Source organism: Sorex fumeus, unplaced genomic scaffold (assembly GCF_029834395.1).
Source record: "Sorex fumeus unplaced genomic scaffold, SorFum_2.1 ptg000081l, whole genome shotgun sequence".
Lineage (NCBI taxonomy): Eukaryota > Metazoa > Chordata > Mammalia > Eulipotyphla > Soricidae > Sorex > Sorex fumeus.
Genome location: NW_026606138.1, coordinates 6,494,386 through 6,520,199, shown reverse-complemented (window position 1 = coordinate 6,520,199; position 25,814 = coordinate 6,494,386).

The following is a 25,814-nucleotide window of genomic DNA, read 5'->3' as shown; positions in this document are numbered from 1 at the left end:
TTTTATTAGCTGATGATCAGCTTCTCCTTTTTGAGTATATAGATTTGTTCTCCCCATTGTTCTATATAAAAAGGGAAGTAGGCTTTGAAGGAACTGGGCTTACAGATTTTCAAATTAGAAACAGGCTTCTGAAAGCAGACAAAAGAATGATACCACGCATGGAAATACTTGCAATAATTCCATATACATTGCTAGAATAATTCCATTTACTGTAGTACTAGGAGACGCTAGAAGGACACCTGGATTCAGCAGTTCCCAACAAATGTACCTGCTGTACCTCAATGTTCACCCCCTTCTACCCTCATAACAATCAGCTCTTCAGGGACACAGATATACAGTGAATATATCCTCACTCACTCCCAGTTTATGATTTCTGCAGGTTCCAGTCATAAGTGGCTGCTCAATGAGAAGACTCAGAGTCTCATAAATCTAATTCCTGGCCAGCCTCCTTCCTTCCTGTGGATGGGAATAACCTAGCCTGTACACATTAGAACTCTTTAAGCATTGCCACACCTTAAAGTACAGACCCAATTAGAGTATAGAGTGGGGGTACATTATTTTTTAAATCTGTTTGTGGTTTGGGATTGGTGGCTCTATCTGACTGCTCCAGGCTTGGTGCTGGTGCTGACAATTGTTACTGACAGTGATGGTGGTGGGGACTTGGAGGTGGGAACTATCTGGTGCATTGACTTGAACTTAGGACCTCACACATGCAAGTTAAGTGCCCTATCACTGGGCCACACCCCCAACACCAACAATTTATTTTCAGATCCAGAAATAGCCTCTTTCCAAAGCACTGACAGTAGGAACTCATGTTCTTTCATTGTAATGTTGCTTTCATATTGATGTGATCTGGTTATCTTCTCTTCCCCTTCTATTCCATCTTTTCCTCCACTTCCTCTTCCTTCTTTCTCCATTCCACACCTCTCTCTTCTCCTCCCTTCCACTCTCCTTCTTCCTCCCTCCCTCCCTTCCTCCCTCCCTCCCTCCCTCCCTTCCTTCCATCCATCCTTTCTTCCTCCATCCCTCCTTCCCTCCCTCCTCATTCCCTCCCTCTTACCTCCCTCCCTCCCTCCCTTCTTTCCTCCCTCCCTCCCTCTTCCTTCTTTCCTTCCTCCCTCCCTCCCTTCCTTCCTTCCTTCCTTCCTTCCTTCCTTCCTTCCTTTCTTCTTTCCTTCTCTATTCCTTTTTATAATTTAGATTATCTAAAATAATACCATAAAAGAAAACAAAAATAATCATAAACTTACCATATTAGAGCTAAGCATTAAGCAAACTAAATAATTGGTGCATCATAAGAAGAATCTTAAAGCTCAGGTAATCTCAAGTATTAGAGCCCTGAGTTAACTAGAAAGAAGTGTACTGTGCTTTTCTTTTTTTCAATTCAATCACCATTAGATATACAGTTACAAAGTTCTTATGATTGAGTTTCAGTCATACAATAGCCCCTCATTTTCTGTCTTTCAGTCTGTCTCATCTATCATTCTGTAACTTTCTTTGATTTCTCTCTCTCTCTCTCTGCTTTTTCTCTTTTTCTTCCTCTCTCTCACTCTCTCTAACCTACACATGCATACACATAAAATTTGTCCAGATAGAATATATCACCAGAAATAAGTGGGTTGAGCAACACTGAGATTGGGAGAGAATGCAGGAGAAAATGATATGAAAGATAGGACACTCCTGGGGATGCATTATTGGGGATGCTACGAGGCCACGTAATGGGGCCTCAAACACTTAAAACAACTGAAGAGCTTGAGATTGGAGGGAGCAGAGAAAAATGTGTTTAAATCAAACATTAACAACTAGTGAGAGATAAAATCAATGTTTAAGAAGTCTTGTTGTAAAGGGGAGCTCAGAAGTATCAGAAAGCTCCAGGTCACCTAGACTTTCTCCACCTCACATTTTCTATATGAAAAACACATCCAACAACTATATTAGAAATGTGACCTTAAAATTAATGATTCACTAATTTACACACTAAAGAAATCTCTCAAGGAGGTAAAAAGGAAGCACAGAACACGGACAAAAAAGAAAATTTTGACATTTTCTAGATAGGATACTGTATAAAATCTCTTCGGGGTGGCCAGGGGAGAAGGCCCCTGCGGCTCTCCCCTAGCTGCAGGCATTAGATGGGCCCCGGGCCGCTCCCCCACCTGGGGAGGCCCAGGACATGGGGCAGACAGAGGAGGAAGAACGAGGACCGAGTAGGTTGGTTGACTAGTTGCTGTTTATTCCATTCTCCTCATGCACCTGCTCCAGTCTCTCTGAGCCTCACATTCTAGTCTCACCCTGCCCCTCATTCCCGTCTCCTCCTGTCTCTCCCACTCGTCTCTCCACGCTCCCTCTCACAGCCTGAGCTCTCTCTCTCTCCACGTGCTTGCTCCTGTATTCTTCTTCTACATTCTTCTCTCTCTGTCCCCCTTGCTAGTCTCTCTGGGCCCCACCTTGCTGCCCTGCCTCTCATGTCTTCAGCTCTCTGGTCTCTCTCTCCTCTCTCCTCCACCCTAACACTCTGGCAGAGCTACACCCAGTCAGGTAGCAAAATAAGCATCAGCAAGCCCTTCCTGACTTCCAGGCTCAAGGGAAGAAACACTGCCTGGGGGTATTACAAAGCCCTTCCTGAATGCCCAGGGGCAAAATACCTCTTAAGATGTTTTTCTCCTTTCCTCAGTCCAATGACTCAATCAACATCTAAATACTAGTTATTTTTGTATGGACACAGTAAGAGATACCTTGAGCAGTACCTTACACAGTAAGAGATACTTGTAGGGCAGCTCTCCTGGGAACATCTTGCTACAGACTCAGACTACAGTGCTCAGTCCACATTAATCTTTCCTAACCCTAGCAGGGTCTGAATCTATTTATTACTTTTGGATCATGAGAGCATTTTTCCATGATCAAGCTCTTAACTTAGTTAAGCATTATGGCTCTTTGGCCAGGCCCATTTCAATGCCAGGGTAGCACATAGCTTACCGCTTGCCCTAGTTCCATTCAGCACTGTGATGGGAGCAACCCAATAAACCTAAACCACCTCAGACTATGCAGGAAGGTCAAAACAATGTTATCCTACAGGATACCTCCTGAATATTGGAAGAGAGTTAAAAAAAAAAGGGAAAATACACAAATTATATTGTGTAACTTTCTTATTTTTCCAGGACCATAGATTCAAGTGATAGTTAATGTCAAAGACTAAAATAAATATTAAGAGGAAAAGAAAGTCATAATTCTAAATATTTCATCTGGGGGTATTGTGGTGGAAAAGTAGTATGTGATTTCACTCATGTTGATTGTATTAGTCATGTTTGTGGAGTTATTAGAGCCATCCAAAGTCCAGATCTTGCTCTTATACCAGTTGAGGATCACTTCCTTTCTCCATAGATATATGTTAAGTCAACACCCACTATTTCATCCTTGCCAAATTCTCCCTACATCCACTCAACCTCATACACTTTTTAGTATAAACACACACACATGCTCATGAACTTGTATACTCATTGTCTCAGAAGAGTAGCATTTCAGGTCCTTGCTTTATTTTGCTGCTCTTCTTAGCCAAGTCTATTCTGGAGAACCTAGCTGCTCTCATTAAGGAACACAAGCAAAACCAGGCCCTTCTAACTTTCTTTGGGGGAAACCATAGGGGCCCAAATATGAGTATATTTCTGGGCCCAGAACACCAAGAGTTATGAGTTATCTTTAAATGCATTTTAGCAGAGCTTTTGGGAAGCAATCAAATTTATTGAAATCATTTTAATCTATCAGAACGGAACCAAATGGGCATAAAGAAGTTGAAGAAACAACACGAAAAGTCAGACAGAAGAGCACCACTCACCTCCCATCCTCCCCTGCACACCTGCCTTTGATTTCAAACCATGATTTTATTACCATGGGGACTGTGCTATGAATATATGAGAGAAAGCAAAAGGGGGTTGTCACAGGGTGGCAAATTATCTGGAAGATAGGCATGGAAAGGTTGCTTATAAACATACAGTTGAAGGTTGTACAGGGCCGACAATGCACAATGAAGATTTTTGAGGTTTCACTTCATGCATTAGCTGCAAGTCTGAATTCATATGAAAGTAATTTGCTCTGTAAACTCCTGTTTCCAGATTAATTTCAGCTGAGAAAACTCAGCAGACACAATATGTAAAAACTTGCTGAGATGTTGGAAAATTCTCTTATAAAACTTCCTTGTCCCACGCCTTCCCATGGCCTGGCATTAGTCTCTCAGACCGAGATTTGGTGCTGGCTGCATGTGTGTGAAGCCAGACAGTTGGTGGTAGGAATAACATATGCCTCTCTCCTGGAGCTCACAATCCAGAAGGGAGCCCAGCAGATAGACAAATATGTAGAATATGAAGCAGAATGTGGAGTGAGCCCCCAAAGAGACCTAAAGATGGTCTTATGGTGATTCTCAGGATCTTCCATGAAAAGCTCTTAAGAGAAAAAAGACAGAGCCCCGAGGGAGATAGGGAACCGTCTCCCACTCATGGAAGAGAATTAGCAAAGCACACAGCATGGTAGATACGTCCACAGAAGAGTTTTATTTGACTAAAGCAAATACTATACCAATTGTTCTCAAAGAGCAAGAGCATGGTGAATGTAGTGTGGGAACAGATTTGAAGACCTCAAAAAGATAAGCATATTGGATTTCATAGTTGAAGAAATGGAGATCAGTGGAGGCTCCTAAGCCCAAGGTAAAGTCTGTTCCTGAAGAGTTTAAGTGAACAAAGATATTGACGTAAAGGAGGAGAGACTGTTTCAAAGTTACTGTGAAAATCCAGGCAAGAGAAGGTGAAGTCTTACTTTGAGAGTGGGACTGAAGGAAGAGAGAGAAGAAACTCATAAACATTGGTTGACATCTTTTTTTGGCCTGATGTTCTGTGACTCAGAAACTTGGAACTGAAGCAGCCAGCAAGAAGGTTTTCCTGTGCGTGCTCCTCTCTAGACTGTTGATCCCAGCAGCAATGAGGAGAGTAACTGGAGATGATTGGCAGTGCCTGGAATTTTCCTTTTATTTCAAACAGGCTGCTTGGAGTTGTTGAGAACAAGCGCAGCAAAACAGTGGTTCTACTCTCACAACAAAATGGATTGGGATTGATAGAAGATATAATCAAGCTGTTTTGGAAGTAAAAAATGCTGGTCATGCCAGAGCCTGGAGGCTGGAGGAGTTTTTCTTTTTTTTTTTTCTTAAAAAAAAAAGACCCAGACTGGAGAACTCACAGACCATGATGAAGAAGCTTTTAAGCATCATTAGAGTGTGCCGCAGATGTCAAAGATTGCATTTTTTGAGGGAAACCACAACAGCACTTACATGAAATGAAAATTCTTAGTATCTCTTCCGTGGTAGGAGTGATAGGGAAGGAGCTTCCTTTTGGATAAGCCACCAGCGAAATGCACAGAGCAATTCAGGGCTTTTGTTTGCTCTCCTGGGCAGATCAGTTAGCATGTTAACTCCAAACTAAACAACCTGGAGAAAAAGATTCATGAGGTGTCAAATCAGATGTTTAATTTCCACAAATAGTACAAGAGGGGGATATTTTGAAATCCTGTTTCACAGCCGTAATTCACACTCTTTGTACTTGTGCATTCCCAAAGGCTTTTAGTCACGTGGCCTGAATATAGAATTTAATGAGCTCCATACATGGTGGGGGCCAAGAGCAGCCTCCCAAGGTGTCAGAGTCTAAATGATGGGTATTTAGGAAGTGACTCCCTGCCATCTAGAACTCATTTGGCATTAGGTAGTGAGTGCATGTTAAGATGTCCGTCTCCTGTGAAAAATCCAGGTTTTTAATGCTATTTATTTTTTATTTATTGACTGCCTGCTGTGTGCTAAGTCTCTATGTGCATAATCACATTTAATCCTCAAAGCAATTCTGTGGGGAAGCAGTATTATCCCTTGCTTGCAAATGAAGAAAAGGTAGTAAAGTGCAAAGGGCAGAGCTAGCTAGGGTTTCATGCCTTTCCTGGCCCTGAAGGAACAAGAACTTTGCTAACCCCCTCCTCCACTGCAATACTGCATTCTCTTTTGATTTTCCTGGTCCATTCTTTTTTTAATGCAAATTGAATTGTATCACCCACTGCATTCTTATTCTGAATTTCTAACTGCCAGTACCTCTGAAGAATGTGACCTACTTTGCAGAAATGGTCTTTTACAGACACACTCATGTTAAGTAAAATCATTCTTTGGATCTGATTTCCATATAACTAATGTCCTCTCAAAAGTAGGGAGGGCTTGAGATACTGATACACAGAGATCAGTGTGATGTTCCCATAAGCCAAGGAACACCCAAAATTTCAGGCAACCCACCAGAAGTGAGGAGAGAATCATGGAATGAGCTTTCTCTCACAGCTTCAGAAAGAACCAACCCTGCCAACACCTTGCTCATGGGTTTCCGGCCTCTAGAGACAATAAAATTCTGCTGTTAAAGCCACCCAGTGTGTGGTTCTTTGTTGCCATAACTCTAGCCAGCAACCATGCACGTGCTCTTCATTAAAGGAGCCTCATGGCTAAAGGGTTTTCCTCACTCCTTTCTCTCACATCAACACCCCTTTTTGACCCACAAAATTGTTGCAACTTTTGATGAACCCTAGTTCAGACTGTTTCTTGTTTCTTTGCTATGACATTTCTCCTTACTGAAAGACTTCCATTACCAGTTCAACTGCAACCTCCGACTGGAAGTCTTCCCTTATTTCCTCATCAGCTTTGAACCTTTTCTTAAAGTTATACCTAACACCCCATGATAACCTGGATGTTTATGTGCTTGCCTGTGTGTGTTTACTGCTGTCCTCCGTTGTTCATCGATTTGCTCGAGCGGGTCTAGTAACGTCTCCATTGGAGACTTTGTTGTTACTGTGTTTGGCATATCGAATACATCATGGGTAGCTTGCCAGGCTCTGCTGTGCTGGCGCGATACTCTCGGTAGCTTGCCAGGCTCTCCTAGAGGGGCGGAGGAATCGAACTCGGGTTGGCCATGTTGGCTGTGTGCAAGGCAAATGCCCTACAGCTGTGCTATCGCTCCAGCCTGCGTTTACTACAGAGTTTCAAAATTTTAAGTCTCTAGAGATAAAGTGCCCACCTCATTCTTCTGTATAACCCAATACTAAGAGTACCAATTCTTGGTCCTCTTTGAAAGCATTAGAAAGATTTCTTCAACTTTATTTCACAACTGTAACCTAGGGTACTATAGAGATGAACACACACACACACACACACACACACACACTCACACAGAGAGATATACTGATTAAATGCAAAAATATAACTAGGGAATTACTATGTTTCTAAAGTGATTGAAGGTGAGAAGAAGCAACAGGAGACAGTAAGATCAGGAGGACTTTGCCAAGAATTCTATGATAAGGAATCTTAGTTATCAGACTTCAAATCTTTTTTTGTCACATTGGAAAAGCATTCTCCAGAGATAAATACTTCAGAGCTTCCTGGTTTTATCTAATTACACTTATCTATGTCCATACTTATCATTGTTCTGATTGTTTTCTTTTACTAAGGACTTTTACAAAAATTATTTCCCCATTTCACCTTCTACTGTTTTTGAAGCCATGGTTGGAGATCACAAACTTTATTGTAGTTCTTCAAACTTAGTATTGTGCTCACAGTTTCTGTGATGGAGAACATACTCATTGTGACACTGGGTATCACAACAGCAGTGTTACCAGGATCTAACTGCATGTGGGGTAGTGTGAGGGGATCACATCTGAGCTGCATCCCTGGCCTGTTTCTTTCTTTCTTTTATTAAAAATTGAATCACCATGAATTTCAAAATCACAAGCTACTATCCGAGCTTACAAAGCTGTGCAGAGAAGCGATAAAGGAAGACCTCACAGATAGAAGAGCAAAAGCAGGGAAAAGTATTCTCAGTGCTCCTTCACCAATTGCAAGACCAAGATGACTGCTCTCCGATGTCCTGATGAATCTATCACATCTTCCAGAAGGGCAATGGAGAATATTATCCATGGCTTCTACTCGGATCTCTTCAATAGCCACGTCCACCTGCCCACCACCAAATTCCTCAGGATGAATATGTCGTTCCCAATATTCTCCTTTCCGAAACCCAACATGCCATTTTGTCGATAAAGAAGCGTACAGCACCCGGTCCAGACAAGGTCAGACCCCCAAACACCAGAAGATTCTGCTGCCAATACTCAATACACTGGCTCAGCTCTTCACACGCTACCTGTCTGAATGCAAGTTTTTGTCCCAGTGGAAAACCAGCAGGACTGTTCTGTTGTACAAGAAGGGAGATGTCCACGATATCAGCAAATATTGCCTGATCTGCCTATTATCTGTCATATACAAGTTGTTCACTAGAGTCATCTGGAATAGAATAGGCAGAACACTAGATGAAGGACAACCATGCAAGCAAGCCAGGTTCTGAAAAGGATTAAGCATGATTGACCATATCCACACAGTGACCAGGCTCACTGAGGTTTCATGAGAGTTCAAGATGCCTCTCTGTCTAACGTTCATCAATTTAAAGAAGGCCTTTGATTTTTTTGTGACTAAAATGGTCATTGAAACCCTAGCCAAACAGGGCATTCAAACTCAGTACATCAGGATCCTCCATGAGCTGTATTTCAGATTCACCACCAGGATCTCATCATTCTACAAGGAAGTGATCATCGACATAAAGAAAGGGGTTTGGCAGGGTGATACCATTTCACTGAAACTCTTCAGTGCCACCCTCAAGAACATCATGCAACGACTGGAATGGGAAGAAATGGGAGTGAAGATAGACAGTCAGCAACTACACCATGTCTGCATTGTTCTAATAACACCAAACATTAGCCAAGCAGCACAAATGCTGGCCGACTTTGACCGTGAGTGTGGAAAGGTCGGACTGCAGCTGAATCTCACCAAAACAGTGTTCATGAACAATGAACTAGTCCCTGACGTTCCATTTGCTCTCCAAATGCAGCAGCTTTGTGTACCTGGGTTGGGAACTCAACAAGAGGAACGACTTGGCACCAGAACTGCGCAGGAGGAAGAGAGAGGCATGAACACCTTCAAAAGCATTGAAGAAGTTGTTAAGAGGATGAAGAATCTTCAGCTCCGGGCACATCTTTTTGACTCTACCATTCTTCCTGCACTAAAATATGCCTCAGAGACCTGCATTCTACGAGAACAGGATGAGAATGCTATTCGGGTATCCCAAAGAGGAATTTAAAGAGGTGTGCTTGGAGTATCACGCTTCACTCAAGTGAGAGAAGGAATCCGAAGTTCTGACCTCTGTCAATGATCAAGAATCAGGGATGCTGTCTCATTTGCCAAGGCGTCGTAAATCAGATGGGCTGGACACACACGCTATGCGATTTATAGACGACCGTTGGACTAGAGCTGTTACCGAATGGATTTCACAGGATGTCAAAAGGACTCATGGCTGCCCACCTACGAGATGGTCAGACTTCTTCATCAAGACTCTGAACGAACGGTTAGAAGATCTTCATGTTCCTGGAGCGAGCAGACACCATTGGGCTACACTAGCATGCGACAGGGATGGATGGAGATGTTACTGGCACTCGCTCAAGCAAATTGATGATTAACGGGATGACAAGTGATACAAGTGATTCATGATTGAGTTTCAGTGATACAATGTTCCAATACCAGTCCCCTCATGAATGACCACTTTACTCCACCAATCTTCCAGGTTTTCCCTCTCCCTCCAAGCCTGCCTCTAAGGCAAGCACTTTACACCTACTTTCAGTCACAGTCTCCTTCAGAGTGACCACCTCCTCCAATAACTTTATATTGTCCCCTTTCCTGACCTCTCCACCTCTGCCCCCAGTGGCAAGTTACCTATTGTAAACAATTCTCTTACTCAATGCTTCCTTGACTTTGGCCATCTGTTATTCCCCTACTTTATTTCTTTATATCCCGCATATGAGAGAACCCATTTTTAGTCTGACCCTTTCCTGCTGAGTAACTTCATTCAGCATGAAACTCTCCAGATTTATCCACATAACAGCAAAATTGCATGAATTTGTTTTCTCTTACACCAGGCCCATTTCCTTCTGAATCTCTGCAGTGTATAAACTCCATGCACGTCCAGTCCTTGAGAGTCATCTTTCATGGCAAGTAGATAAAGTGACTTTGGCTTATGTTTGGGTCCCAGGTAGTTTGATTACAGGGATAGAAGCTTTTGGTCATGCCAAATGAATATTTCTGGAGTGTGTGTCAGACATTTTCAATTTCCTTGAATGAAGAGGAGCTCTGATAGGTACCACAGATGTCCATGGATTTTTTATTAATGTGACTTAATAAGCTTGGTTTTATTAGGTAAATGCTAACAACATCTTCTGTAATAAAAAACCACCCCAAATAATAATGAAGAGCAATGAGAAGAGCGTTTCTCATTTATGGTCTTGTGTCCCTTGCAGGTAGGGGTGCATGAGGTTCTGCTCACACAATAATTTCATCCTAGCGTCTTTGTTTCTCTTCCTCATCAACCTGTGGAAAGGAATTTTATATTTATGAAGGAGATAAAGGTAGCTAGACCTTTGTATGGACGTCAACTGGAAGTGACCCATGTCTCAATCACTCCTGAACCACTGGCTAGAATTTGGTCATGTGACCAGTCCAGTATGAGGGACACTGGTAAATCCAGGTGCTCAGGAAAGAGAGAACTGAATGATTGGTTGGTCTAAGTAGTCTCTGCCACATAAGAGTACAGCAAAGTGAGATTCTCGATTTTTCTTTGTGCAATACAATCCTCTCTTTGCACCAAAGCAGCTTCACTAGTAAACTTATTTCTCAGAGTTGTTGACTAACTTCTTCAGTTGCCTTCACGGCTCTATTGAACTTTATGGGACATGACCAGAGAGAATTGTGAATACTAAGTGTAGACTCCCTTAGTCTATGCATGCCACAGTCAAGAATTTTATTCTGATAAGCCACAGGAGGTGGTGGGGAATGAAGTGGGTGGTGCCGTGGGGAACTAGTGGGACTCATTCTTCCCAGTCCCCTCCTAGGAAAGAAGAAAAGCTAAGCATGCACCCTAATTAATGTATGATCTCCCAGTTTTTACTTTTTATTGCATGAGCCACAGCCAGTGATCTTAGAAGCAGTTTAGTTTCTAAGTATTCTGTTTAAATGGTCTATTCTAAAATTATCTTTTCCATCTTACTGATGAAGAAACTGAGCAAATAAATAATCCATCCTCAGGGCACAGAGTTTAGGTTCGTACTCAATCAAGGTAATTCTAGAATCCATAGTTTTCATCTTTATGCTGAACTGCCTCACATTCATCTCACATCTTCAAAATGTTACTGCTAATTAAGCCTATAACTAAAAGAATATTTGTCTGTCACATTTTTCCAGATGCAGTCATCCAAGATGTCAAGTGGAGAGTTCTCTATCACGTCCGAACGTCTGTAGTTTGTGATCACTGGAAAACACAGATCCCATAAAATGTGATGAAGAAATCTTCGAAAGAATTTCTGTCCCTGTGATACTCATTAGCTTTGAAGACTTTGAGGAAATGAAGGCTCATTTCACCTTCTCTGAGGTCCCCTCTCCTCTCCAATCCAGAGTTGTGCAAACTTGCACACACTTACACATGTGTGAGCTGAGGCAATGCTTTCCTGCATGCAAATACTCCTGTGCACTCATTAATGGCAAACAGAAACCAGGATTTTATGGACCATCAATCATCAACCACAGAGCCATTTGAGTTTTCATCCTTAACTTGTAAGATGTCATAAACACCAGAAAATGTTTTCTAAAAAAATTCATTTCACATTTTATTTTTTATTTTATTTATTTTTTAAATAAAAAATGTATTGGATCACCATGAGATACAGTTACAAACTTGCATGGTTACATTTCATTTGAATAATGCTTGAGCACCCATCCCTCCACCAGTGCACATTTTACATCCCCATTGTTCCCAATGTCCCACCTGCCATCCCCACCCTATCCCACTCCCTGCCTCTCTGGCAGGTACAGTCTTTATTACTCTCTCTCTAATTTGGGGCATTGTGATTTGCGATACAGATACTAAGAGGTCATCGTGTTTGGTCCATGGTCTACTTTCAGCACATATCTCCCAACCTAGGTGATCCCTCCAATCATCATTTACTTAGTGTTTCTATTCCTATAATAATAGTTTTTGTGTACTTGCATTTTTGGGCTGGAGCAATAGCACAGCAGGTAGGGTGTTTGCCTTGCACTCGGCTGACCTGGCTGACCTGAGTTCGATTGCTCTGTCCCTCTCAGAGAGCCTGTCAAGTTACCGAGAGTATCTCGCCACAAGGCAGAGCCTGGCAAGCTATCGGTGATGTATTCGATATGCCGAACACAGTAACAAGTCTCACAATGTTAGTGGCCCTGCTCAAGCAAATAGATGAACAACGGGAGGACAGTGCTACAGTGATTTTTGTCATATATATATATATATATATATATATATATATATATATATATCAGGGAGAATTCTTACCTGGAATAATGTGGGAGTTGCATAAACTCTGCAGCCTATCTCTGTCACAGCTCAATGTGAATGACCTTCGCTTCCATCATTTGAATAGACTCAAGGATGAAACTATTTCTCTATGAAACAGTATTTCATCTAAACTGCTCATCAAGAATGTGGACTTTTGGTAAGATAGACAAGTTAGCAAACATTTCCTGAAAGTTATTAGGCTTTTGAAGAAACATGCTCATTAGACATAAAAGCTGACAGGTTAGGCCTGAGAGGTGACTCAATATATTGTGTGTTTTGCATGTGGGAAGCTGGGGTTCGACAGGCACTGTCTGGTCCCAGAGTATTACTGAAGCAACCCCTGAGTATAGAGCCAGGAGTAGTTCCTGAGCACTACCAGGTGTGGCCCTCAACCTCCTAATCCCCATCCTCCCTAAAAGGCTGACTTTTACCGATTCCTTAAAGTCTTTTCCCAAAATTGATTATTCACAGACTTCTTGAGAACCATAATGAAATTTTCCGGGTAAAATGAACTCAGAAACACTATTTTTTGTCTGTTTATTTTTGGTTTGAGAGCCACATCCAGCAGTGCTCAGGACTTACTCTAGGATCTGTGCTCGGTGATCACTCCTGGTGAGACTCAGGGGTCCCCTGGATAAAACCCGGGTTGACCATGTGCAAGGCAAGCCCTCTATCTACTGTACTATGACCAGCTGACACTATTTTCTTTCTAACTTGAAGCTTTATGACATAATCATCTTACTAAAGACTGCAGAAAACCTAGCTAGAAAGAAAATGGGTTAACGACATAAACTGATGTTCCTCACACCTACATTAGATGAAAAGATCCCTGAAATTTTTCACTGTGCATATTACAATGGCACAGAATCAGTGTCTTGTTGAATGTCAGGATATCTTGCTACTAATTTTCTGAAAAATTTCTTTATCTCTTGGCACGTAAAATGGAGTGGCCTTCTCATTGTCTGTGGAGATAGCATCTGTATCATCTGTAATATGTTTGCCGTGTTGTTAGATAGCCAAGGACTCACCCTCATTAAAGAGAGTGAAGAAATGAAGAAATATTGGAATTCTGAAGTATGTAACAACCTGAAAAGACAAGGAAGTTTCTCACTTCCTTTCCAACATTTAAAGTCTCATTCCTTCAGAATTCCCTCAACTTCTATCAAAAGATAGAGGATAGTTACATGAAGACCCAAGCTTATAAAGTTAACCATTATTGTGTACTCTTATTCTGCGAGGCAATTTTTCACTGTTGTTAGTAATGAAGACATTTAAAGGCTAAGAGGGTTGCCTGCCATTTCTCTCTACAGAGCTGTGTGGCTTCAAATGAAAAGCTTCTGAAACTGACAGCTATGGGGAAACCTTATCACCCCTTCACAGTGTCAAGTGTGGTGTGACATCTCTGTGTATTATTTCCTTTGCACCTAAGAACTCCTTTGCTAATATGAACCAAAAATAATGTTGAAAAAAACTGTATTTTGCCAGCATAGAATTTGCTGTGCCGCTGAAAAAAAATTGTAACAATATTTGGCATGGGGTTGTGATTAACATTTTTTTTCTTCAAGCATTGTGCACAAAACTTTTTTTTTCTAAGAAGGGTTTAAATTGAGTTACTTTTTCTCACATTGGTCATGGAGAGAATTAGGACTTTAACTGTTGATCCAATTTATACTGCCATTTGATCCTGTAAGTGCTATATGGGACTCAGTGACTCATGGAAAACAGTGCCTGCCAGATCAAACACACTCAGAGCCAACGTCACAAGATTCTGATTTTACAAGTTTTGTTCTGCCTGCAGTCAATTCGCCTCTTAAATTGTTATGAACTTCCTGAGTAGGCTTCCAAGGAAGCTGTTCATGCAACTTAGTCTCTTGCTTGAGAACTAGTATTCATGCCATTTAAGTTCCCACAAGTACTTTTTTCATGAGGTTCTTCCCAAGTGCAATCAAATTAATCACTTCTTTTTTCACTCTCATTTCATTCACTGAAATAGTGAAAGAAGCTGGAATGTTTCACTCTGTATGAAAGAAAAATGATAACAAATAGTACTTAAACTGAAAAACAATTTTTAGTTTTAGTTTGTGTAAGTGATGTGTGTATGCATGTGTTGGGCACACATGTATGAGATACACAGTTACAAAGTCATTCATGATTGGGTTTCAGTCATACAGTGTTTCAACATTTATTCCTTCACCAGCTTGTGAGCTATTTTTATTTGATATTATCTCAGATTAAAATTTTGCATAGGACTTAATTATTTCTTCAAATATACAGGCACTAGATTATGTTTCCCAAACTGTGTTCCCTGGAATATTAGCAATGTTGAATACTGGAAATTTTAGGATAAAAGAGCCCATTTACAAGTAAGTTTAAAAAATATTTTAAGCCCTCTCATTTAGAGGCATACTAGAACAATTGGTGGGGATGGGAGTACATACAGCAGTGTTCAGAGGCCACTCTTCACTTAATGGTTGTTGGGTCACTGTAAATGGTGTTTGGAAGTGATTCTAGGTGGTTCTTGGAAGACCATCAGTGATGAGGATTAGGCTGAACCTCCTGCAAGCAAAATATAAGCTCCAGCCCAATAAGCTATTTCTCCAGTCCAGGACAGAAAGTTTATGAAATCTGAAGATACCTGACATACCTATCATATATATTTACTGTCATTTGATGATGAAATTAAAACACTTTGTAAGAATTCATAGCCTAAGTAGGACTTAATAACATTTAGAATCTTCGGGGGGAAATCTCACTTACTTGGATAGCTAGGTAATCTTTCTCATTCTAATTTCCGTGCCTGGACTCTTTCCTCTCTGCAGTCACCAGTTGGATCCTTCTAGGTCATTCTGATAATCTATTCCTCCTCCAGCTAAGATAAAGGTTCATTACTCTGACTAAGATACCAAATATTAGTGACTCAAACAAAACAGAAACTTTTCTCTCATATAACCATCTTAAATCAATGGTTCAGATCTTGAATTTTTTTCACAAATATAGAGATATTGTTCTATCATATTGTTCTACCATCTGTAGGATGTCTTCCCATCTTATATTATCCAAAACATCTCACCACTATGTGAAAATTACAAGCACTGGGAAAGAAATATAGGGTAGTGGAAGTTTTCCTTCCTTTTCTTAAATATTATCTGAAAGTTCTTTCAGTTCCACTAGGGCTAAAATATTATTTGACATCTATAGATACTACAATATGATCACCACCAAAAGTCTCTTCATCACAAATTGGTTCTGTTTGCCTATCTCCACTCCTTGTCCTTTCTCATAATCATTATTTTTTTCTTACAATAACCTTATTCTTATGAGATTTTTGTTCTTATTTTGTCTTATTTTATTGTTTTCTCTCCCTCTTATGAGTTAAATTATAAAGCACTTGTCTTTGTCTGACTTATTTCATATATCATAAAATTACCATTTAGGATATCAAAATATTAAAGTTTAATTTATAGCTGTTATTAGAATGATGTCATCAGTAAAGCAGAGGTGGTGTAGTTGCCAACCGTCTATCGTCACTTCCATTCCTTCACATTCTAGTCATCGCATGATGTTCTTGAGAATGGCACTGAAGAGTTTCGGTGAAATAGTATCGCCCTGCCAAACCCCTCTCTTGACGTCAATGATCACTTCCCTGTAGAATGTTGAGATTCTGGTAGTGAATCCCTAATGCAACTCATGGAGAATCCTAATGTACTGAGTTTGAACACCCTGTTTGACTAGGGCATCGATGACAGCTTCTGTCTCAACAGAATCAAAGTCCTTCTTTAAATCAATGAACGTTAGGGAGAGTGGTATCTTGAACTCCTGAGAAACCTCAATGAGCTTGGTTATCATGTGGATATGGTAGATGGTGCTGCCATTAAGAAAGGTGAAGAGCCGAGCCTGCCGCATCTTCCAGTACTGCTGCTCTTCTCTCTTTGAGGTCTTCCTTTATCGTTTCTCTGCACTGTTTTGTGAGCTTGGGTATTTGCTTGAGGTTGCCTGAGGTTTGCACCAAGCCATGTTGGCAAATAACTCAAGAGTTTTCAAAGACAGGCGCCTTTTTGTGGCTATCTCTCTCTTGGAATTCTTCGCACAAGCATGGAGGTGCTGAACCAGTCAATCATAATCCTCATCAATGTTGTCAATGATGGCATCCTACCATGTTGCCACAGTAGTGCCAAAGAGCTCCCAGTTGATGGTCATTCTGGGAGTTTTCTTAAACTTTTCAGCCCTTTTTCCCCACTCCATGAAGTAGAATTTTGCACGAAGGAGACAGTTTGGAATTTTGGGATGACAGCGTCATCCGTCAGGCAAAACCATAGATTGAATATGATGTGGTCAATTTCATTGTGGAACTGTCCACCGGGAGACTCCCAAGTCCAATGTTTAGATTCAGCCTTCTGGAACTGTGAGTTACCATGGATGGTCTTGGTCGACATGATGAACTCAGACAATCTCTCACCCTGTTCATTCCATTCTAGACCATGGGTCCCAATGTGGAGTTCTTCGGCTGCTCTTCTTGGTCCTATCTTGGCATTAAAATCACAGACAATGATCTTGTAGAAGGTGTGGTCTTCTTTATAGAACTTCTTCAGCTCCATGTAGAACTTCTTAATTTCTCCTTCATCATAATTGGACGTTGGTGCATAGACCACGAGGATAGAAACTGCCAGCAGTGAGCCACACCAAACATTAGCCAAGTGGCACAAATGCTGGCCGACTTCGACCATGAATGTGAAAAGGTCGGATTACAGCTTAATCTCATGAAGACATTGTTTATGAGAAACGGTTTCATTCCTAACGTTCCATTTGCTCTCAATGAAACGAACATCTCTGAATGCAACAGTTATGTGTACCTAGTTTGAGAAGTCAACATGACAAATGACCTGGCACCTGAGTTGAGCAGGAGTAAGACAGCAGCTTGGAATGCCTTCAAGAGTGTCGAAGAAATAGCTAAGAGAACGAAGAACCTCTGGCTCCAGGCACATCCCTTCGATTCCACTGTTCTTTCTGCATTAACATACACCTCAGAGACCTGGGCCCTACGAAAACAGGATGAGAATGTTATTTGGGTCTCCCAAAGAGGAATCGAAAGAGCTATGCTTGGAGTAAACCGCTTCACTCAAATGAGAAAAAGAATCCGGAGTTTTGACCTGCGTCAACGGTCAAGAATCAGGGACGCTGTCTCGTTTGCCAAGGCATCGAAAATCAAATGGACTGGACATGTAATGAGATATGGAGATTACTGCTGGACTAGAGCTAATACCAACTGGATTCCACGGAACATCAAAAGATCAGGTGGCCGCCCACCTACGAGATGGTCATACTTCTTCATCAAGACTCTGAATGATCGGTTTGAGGCTCTTCATGTTCCTAGAACAAGAGATGCTATTGGGCTACACTAGCACGTGACAGGGACAAATGGAGACATTACTGGTGCCCACTTGAGCAAATCGATGAGTAACAGGATGTTAAGTGATCAAATGATTAAGTGATTTATAGCTGAATTTTATTTTTAAATGGTCCTTTGTGTATATCAAGATTTCATTTCTTAAAAAATAGTTCTTTGTGTATACATACCATATCTATTTATTCACTTATTCATCAGTGGGCATTCAGGTTGTATTTGGCTACCAGTAATAATACTGCAATGAATACAGGTGGTACATATATATTTTTGGATTTTAATTGCATATTTTATCTTGTTCCTGAAAAGCCCAAAACATCTCTAAGGCTAATGTCAAGAAGCATATAATTTATGCTTTCTTCTATATACTTTATTATTTTAGGTATTGGGTTTCTAGATTCACTTTAAATTAGTGTTTGTGTATGATATAAAGCAGTTATCTATTTCATTATTTTGCATGTAGTTATCTAGTTTTTTCAGCACCATTTATGAAAGAAACTTTCATTGTTCCATCTAATTCTCTGGCTCATTTGTCATAAATTTGCTGTGTATTTAGATATAAATTTATTTCTGAGTGCTCAATTCTCTGTCTTTTTATTCTAGGACTACTCTGTTTTGGTTATCCTTATTCTTTTGATGGTGCAGAGCATGATACCATTCTTAATTTTTATTTTTAATTTGTTCCTTCAGGATTACTTTGGCTATTCAGGGTTATTTGTAGTTCTATATATGGATCTAGAATACACATAAAAGGTCCTTTATTTCATTTTTCTTTAGTGCACATGGACATCCTCTAGGATAGACCATATACTGGGTCATAAAATGTATCTTCATAAAATCAAGAAGATAGAAACTGTATCAACTCTCCTCTCAAAATACAATGCATTGAGAATGGAAATTAATCACAAAAGTAGGGAAATACTCAAACACTTAGAAATTAAACTATAAATAAATATTTTATGAGTTCAAAAGACCACTAAAGTAGAATCTTGTTCTCGCTATACATATATATGTATAATATGAAATATGATATATAGTAAGGGAGCAGCAAAGAAAATAACCAGAATTGAGAATTGGTCTACAAAACTGAGCTTCTGGTGTAGAAGAAGTTGTAGGGGTCTTTGAAACATTGGTGGAGGGAAGCAGGCACTCTGGTGCGGGTGTGATGTTGGAATGATGAATGCATGAAACTATAATTAATAGTATTGTAAATTATAGAACCTCAATAGATGTGGGGACAATTTTTAGAATTTAATAAAACCAGACAATGGGATCACATGAACACACAAATTATAAAACACATTTATGTTGACAAAATAATAGTAAACAGAATTTTCAACAAAAAAGAATCATAAATCACAATCAAGTGGAATTTATTTCAGGGATACAGGAATGGATCGACATCTCAAATCAATTAATATGACAAAAGGGAAGATCAAAAACATGATAATATTACTAGATCTAGAAAGAATTTGACAAGATTTTAATGAACACTTATGATAAAAACTCAAAATGGATAGAACAGAAATATTATTTTAAAATAACTTTAATTTATGGATACTATAGTTCCATATCTTCACTACCTCCACTACCAGTCACGCCATTCAAATATGGTTTGAACCATGTGAACACCTGCAAGGGTTATTAGAGGCCACCCTTCAAGCCTCTACCCTCTCAGAGAGCCTGGAAATTTACCGAAAGTATCCCGCCTGCATGGCAAAGTAAGGCAAGCTATCCGTGGTATATTCAATATGCCAAAAACAGTCTCATTCCCCTGACTCTGAAAGAGCCATCAATATGGCAGAGTTAAGATGGATGAGGAAGGAGAGGCTGATAAAATCAAATGGCCGAACTAGGCTGCCAAAACAAAGAAGGACTAAAATGACTGTCTGTACTTCAATGCACGTACTCTGACATCGGATACATCCATCAAGGACCTGATGGTGCAAGAGCGAAAGATCAAGTATGACATCATTGGTCTGACCGAGACGAGAAGGCATGAACCACATCACGCCATTTTCGACACTGGAGAACTGTTCCTTGGAACATGTGATAAAAGAGACATCGGTGGTGTCAGTGTCCTTGTCAACATGAACTTGGCCATAAACATTGATTCATTCAAATGTTTAACAACCTGAATAGGGTGATTACACTTGAATAGATGTGGCTCAATGCCGGCAGTTTCTATCTCCATTCTATCTTCATGCACCAACATCCAATTATGATGAAGAAGAAACTGAGAAGTTCTACATGGAGCTGGAGAAGTTCTATAAAGAAGACCACACTTTCTACAAGATCATTGTTGGTGATTTTAATGCCAAAATAGGACCAAGAAGATCAGCTGAAGATCTCCACATCAGGACCCATCGCCTAGAATGGAATGAACAGGGTGAGAGACTGTCTGAGTTCTTCATGTTGACCAAGACCATCCATGGTAACAGTTCCAGAAGGCCGAATCTAAATTTTGGACATGGGAGTCTCCAGGTGGACAGTTCCACAATGAAATTGACCACATCATATTTAATCAATGGTTTTGCCTGACTGATGTTGCTGTTGTCCCAAAATTCCAAATGGGATAGGACCACCGCCTCCTTCATGAAAAATTCTACTTCACGGTGCGGGGAGAAAGGGCTGCAAAGTTTAAGAAGAGAACTCCCAGAACGATCACTGACTGGGAGCTCTTTGGAACTATTACAGCAAAGTGGGAAGATGCCATCTTTGACAACATTAATGAAGAATATGGTTGATTGGTTCAGCACCTCCATGATTGTGTGAGGAATGCCAGGAGAGAGAAAGCCACAAAAAGATGCCTGTCTTCAAAAACTATTGAGCTCATTTGCCAACATGGCTAGGCACAAGCCTCAGGCAACCACAAGCAAAGCAGTGCAGAGAAACGATAAACGAAGACCTCAAAGAGAGAAGAGCAGTAGTGCTTGCAGATGCGGCAGAAACTGGGAAAAGCATTCACAAGACCCACTTGTCCTTTGCCAATTACAAGATCAAGATGACTACCCTCTGACGTCCTGATGGATCTATTACATGTTCCAGAAGGGCAATGGAGAAGATTTTCCATGACTTCTACTCGGATCTCTTCAATAGCCATGTATGTCCACCTGCCAACATACCAAATTTCACAGGATGGATATGTCGTTCCCAACATTCTCCCTTCCAAACCCGACACACCATTTCATTGGTAAAGAAGCGAACAGCACCCAGCTCAGACAAGGTCAGATGTGGAACACCTGTTGAATCGGATGTCAGTACTCATCAATATACTGGCTTGGCTCTTCACACACTATCTGTCTGAATACAATATTCATTCCAATGAACATCCAGCAGGACTGTTCTTCTGTACAAGAAGGGAGACATCCACAACATTGGCAACTATCGCCTGACCTGCCTGTTGTCTGTCGTCTACAAGTTGTTCACTGGAGTCATCCTGAATAGGATTGGCAGAACACTAGATGAAGGACAACCATGAAAGCAAGCTGGGTTCTGAAGAATATTCAGCACGATCGATCATATCCACATGGTAACCAAGCTCATTGAGGTTTCTCAGGAGTTCAAGATGCTGCTCTGTCTAAAGTTCATTGATCTAAAGAAGGCCTTCGATTCTGTTGAGACTAAAGCAGTCATCGAAGCCCTAGCCAAACAGGGCATTCAAACTCAATACATCAGGATCCTTCATGAGCTGTATTACAGATTCACCACCAGGATCTCACCATTCTACAAAGAAGTGATCATCGACATAAAGAGAGGGGTTTGGCAGGGTAATACCATTTCACCGAAACTCTCCTGTGCCACCCTCGAGAACATCATGTAACAACTAGAATGGGAAGGATGTCAGTGAAGATAGACGGTTGGCAACTACACCACCTCCACTTTGCTGATGACATTGTTCTAATAACACCAAACATTAGCCAAGTAGCACAATGCTGGCCAACTTTGACCGTGAGTGTGGAAAGGTTGGACTGCAGCTGAATCTCACAAAGACAATGTTTATGAGAAACAGACATGTTCCTGACGTTCCATTTGCTCTCAATGAAGCAAACATCTCCCAATGCAACAGTTATGTGTACCTAGGTTGAGAACTTAACATGACGAATGTCCTGGCACCTGAGTTGCACAGGAAGAAGAGAGTGACTTGAGGTCTCTCAGGAAACATCTTAAGAGTGATTTGGCTTGGAATGCCTTTAAGAGTGTTGAATAAATAGCTAAGAGGATGAAGAACCTCTGGCTCTGGGCACATCTCTTCAATACACTGTTCTTCCTGCATTAATATATGCCGCAGAAACCTGCGCCCTAAGAAAACAGGATGAGGACGCTCTTCAAGTCTCCCAAAGAGGAATCAAAAGAGTTATGCTTGGAATATCACGCATCACTCAAGTGAGAGAAGGAATCTGGAGTTCCGACCTCTGTCAACCATAGAAGATCAGAAACCTGTCTTGTTTGGCAAGGCATCGAAAGTCAGATGGGCTGGACACGTAATTCAATTTGGAGATGACCACTGAACTAGAGCCATTACTGACTGGATTCCACGGGACATCAAAAGATCACATGACCCCCCACCTACGAGATGGTCAGACTTCTTCGACAAGACCCTGAATGATTGGTTTGAAGCTCTTTGTGTTCCTGGAGCAAACAGACTCCATTGGGATACACTAGCACTCGACAGGGTTGGATGGAGATGTTACTGGCACCCATTCAAGCATGTTGATGAGTAAAGGGATGTCAAGTTATCAAATGATAGTTTCATGATAGAAAAGTAAATGTGTAGGGAAAAGAATTAGCCAAGGAGGGCTCCTGAGTGGCTATGATCCCAGAGGCACACAAAGCAATCTCGGAACCCAGCAGCTTCTGGCAGATATCCTTCTGAACTTAATTTCTAAAATATCAGAAATCCAAAATCTTCTTCACGTGACATCATATGCTCTTCATAATCAGCAATAGAACATAAATTATCTAATGATGCCATTTCGGCAGGTCTGATTGTTGAGGGGAAATTCCAAACAATAATGGCGGGTCTTCTGTCGAAAAATTGAATGTAATCAAAGTAGACAGAGAGTAAATTCAAAATCATCTGCCACACATGCAGGGGGAGGGGTGAGATGGGGGGCTGTATTGGGGGTTCTTGGTGGTGGAAAATGTGCACTGGTGAATAGATTGGTGTTTGATCATCGTATGACTGAGTCTTAAACCTGAGAGCTTTGTAACTGTTCTCATGGTGTTTCAATTAAAAAAAAAAGAAAAAAAAAAAGAATTAGTCAAGGAGTTGGAAAATAGTCACTGAAACAATTGTTTTCAGAAGTAGAAAATTATATAGAGTTGGATAGAAATTTAATACCCATGTATTAGATGTAACAATATTACTTAAATGTTCACTTTACCTAAGTGACATACAGTTTTTACATTTTATTGTGACTGTTTATAAGTTAGACTCATGTCAATCTCTTGACATGAGTTGATATTTTTGTATCCTTATCATATAACACATTGTTTGGAATCAGAACATGAACAATAGTAATTTTGAATGAGGCTTTCTTGAGTAGTGTACTTTTATGAGGATTATTTAAAAGATAATAAGTAAGCAAATAATATATGTTATTGAGCATTATCCAGGTTCTCTTTTCATGGATCTCTGGGTGGATAGATAATTTTTGTAATTCAGGTCTCCAGGACCTCAAAGACTCTCTCTACTCTATTGCAAGTATTATAGACAATAAGCCTTTATAGAACTTGACATCTGATATTTTTCTGCCTGTTTCTTTACATGTTTATTGTTTGAGTCTTCATCCTAGAAAATAAGTACTATAACGAAAGGGCTTATCTATTTCTATACACTTATTCTTTAAATGGGCTGGAGTGATAGCACAGCGGTAGGGCATTTGCCTTGCATGCAGCCAACATGGCTGACCCGAGTTCAATTCCTCCACCCCTCTCGGAGAGCCTGGCAAGCTACCGAGAGTAACTCTCCCACACGCCAGAGCCAGGCAAGCTACCCGTGATGTATTCAATATTCCAAACACAGTAACAACAAAGTCTCCAATGGAAACATTACTGGGCCCGCTCGAGCAAATCGATGAACAACGGGAGGACAGTGATATACTCTCCACGGTTACAGTGATTCTTTAAATAGTGACAGGACAAAAATAGTTTTCATAAATAGTCTTAAATGAATAAATGGATAAATATATTCATTAAACATTTGCCAAGGGCTGGAGCGATAGCACAGTGGTAGGGCGTTTGCCTTGCACGCAGTCAACATGGCTGACCCAAGTTCGATTCCTCCGCCCCTCTCGGAGAGCCCGGCAAGCTACCGAGAGTATTCGATATGCCAAACACAGTAACAACAAAGTCTCCAATGGAGACGTTACTGGGCCCGCTCGAGCAAATCGATGATCAACGGGAGGGCCTTTACTTTTACTTACTTTAAACATTTGCTAAGTCCACACCGCTTATGAGAAACAAATATTTTACAGTATCTTGGTGGCCCAAAAGGAATATTATTATTTTAGGTGACTGAAATAATTCTATACTAGAATTGAATTAGGTGACAGTATGACTATTATTGGGGCAGTGAGCTTCTGATCCTCACAAGAGACAGTCCATTGTGTTCAGACAAACACTTTTCTCACCTGGTCTTGCTGGATGGGGTGTTCTGTGTAGCAAGCAACTTCAGTGCCTTTTCACAGAGTTCTTTTCTGAGCTTTCCAGTAGCCATATTTCTTGTTAAAACCCAGCTCTAGTTCCGCAGCATCACAGACATTTTATGAATTGTCCCACAGCTTCAAGGACACGGCATTCTTGCCTTGAATTTTTGCCTCTTATTCGTGGATCACTTTCACTTGGGTTGTAGGCAGTTATTGGACTCTCTCTTGACATTTCTTAGTATTTTTTAGGCTTTGGAGAATTTCTGAAGCAGTATCTCCATAGATCTTTCTTAGAGCTCTGAAAAACGACGTTAATTGTCCAAGCTCAGCTCTCTGAAACAACAGGGTCAATTTGTTTTGTAAGGATTTATCAATATTCATTTTGTTCATTACTCACCCACTTTCAAAAATGATGTGAAGCAGAAAAATGTCAATATTGAAAAACAAAATGTTAAAATCTCTTTGAGGGAAAGATGATTATAATTTGTTTAAACCCTGACAAATATTGATATAAATGATGAATGAATAGATGAGACACAAGAGCAATAACCAGAAGGAAATTACTGATATATTTAATTTTTTGAGTAACTATTGATTCTAAATGAATTATGGTAGTAAACTTTCATTTAGAAAATTAAACTAATGGCTAAGAGTAATAATAAATATCAAGCATTTTCTCAGTATCATAGATAAAATTTTACCTTAGAGGAATCTTGTTATTTATCTATAATCACAAAATAAGCAAACAACAGGATTTGGATTTATTTTAGATTTTTTTACTATTTTCATTAAAATTATTTGTCTCAGAGATTTTGCTGAAATATTGATAAAAAAGAAGCTGAAAGAATTTCAGTAGAGGAACAAAGGAAGATGTAGGGTTTGGCCCGCATAATTTTTTTTTTTCATTTTGGGTCACATCCGGCGATGCACAGGGGTTTCTCCTGGCTCATGCACTCAGAAATTACTCCTGGCAGTGCTCTGGGAACCATTTGGGATACTGGGAATCAAACCCCAATTGCCTGCATATAAGGCAAACACCCTACCCACTGTGCTACTGCTCCAGCCCCAGGCCTGCATACTTAATAAATAGCACTGTAGCACTATCCTCCCAATGTTCATCAATTTGCTCAAGTGAGCACCAGTAACGTCTCCATTGTGAGAATTGTTGTTACCGTTTTTGGCGTATCAAATACATCACGGGGAGCTTGCCAGGCTCTGCTGTGCAGGCGGGATACTCTCAGTAGCTGGCCGGGCTTTCCGGGAGGGTTGGAGAAATTGAACCCGGGTCAGCCGTGTGCAAGGCAGATG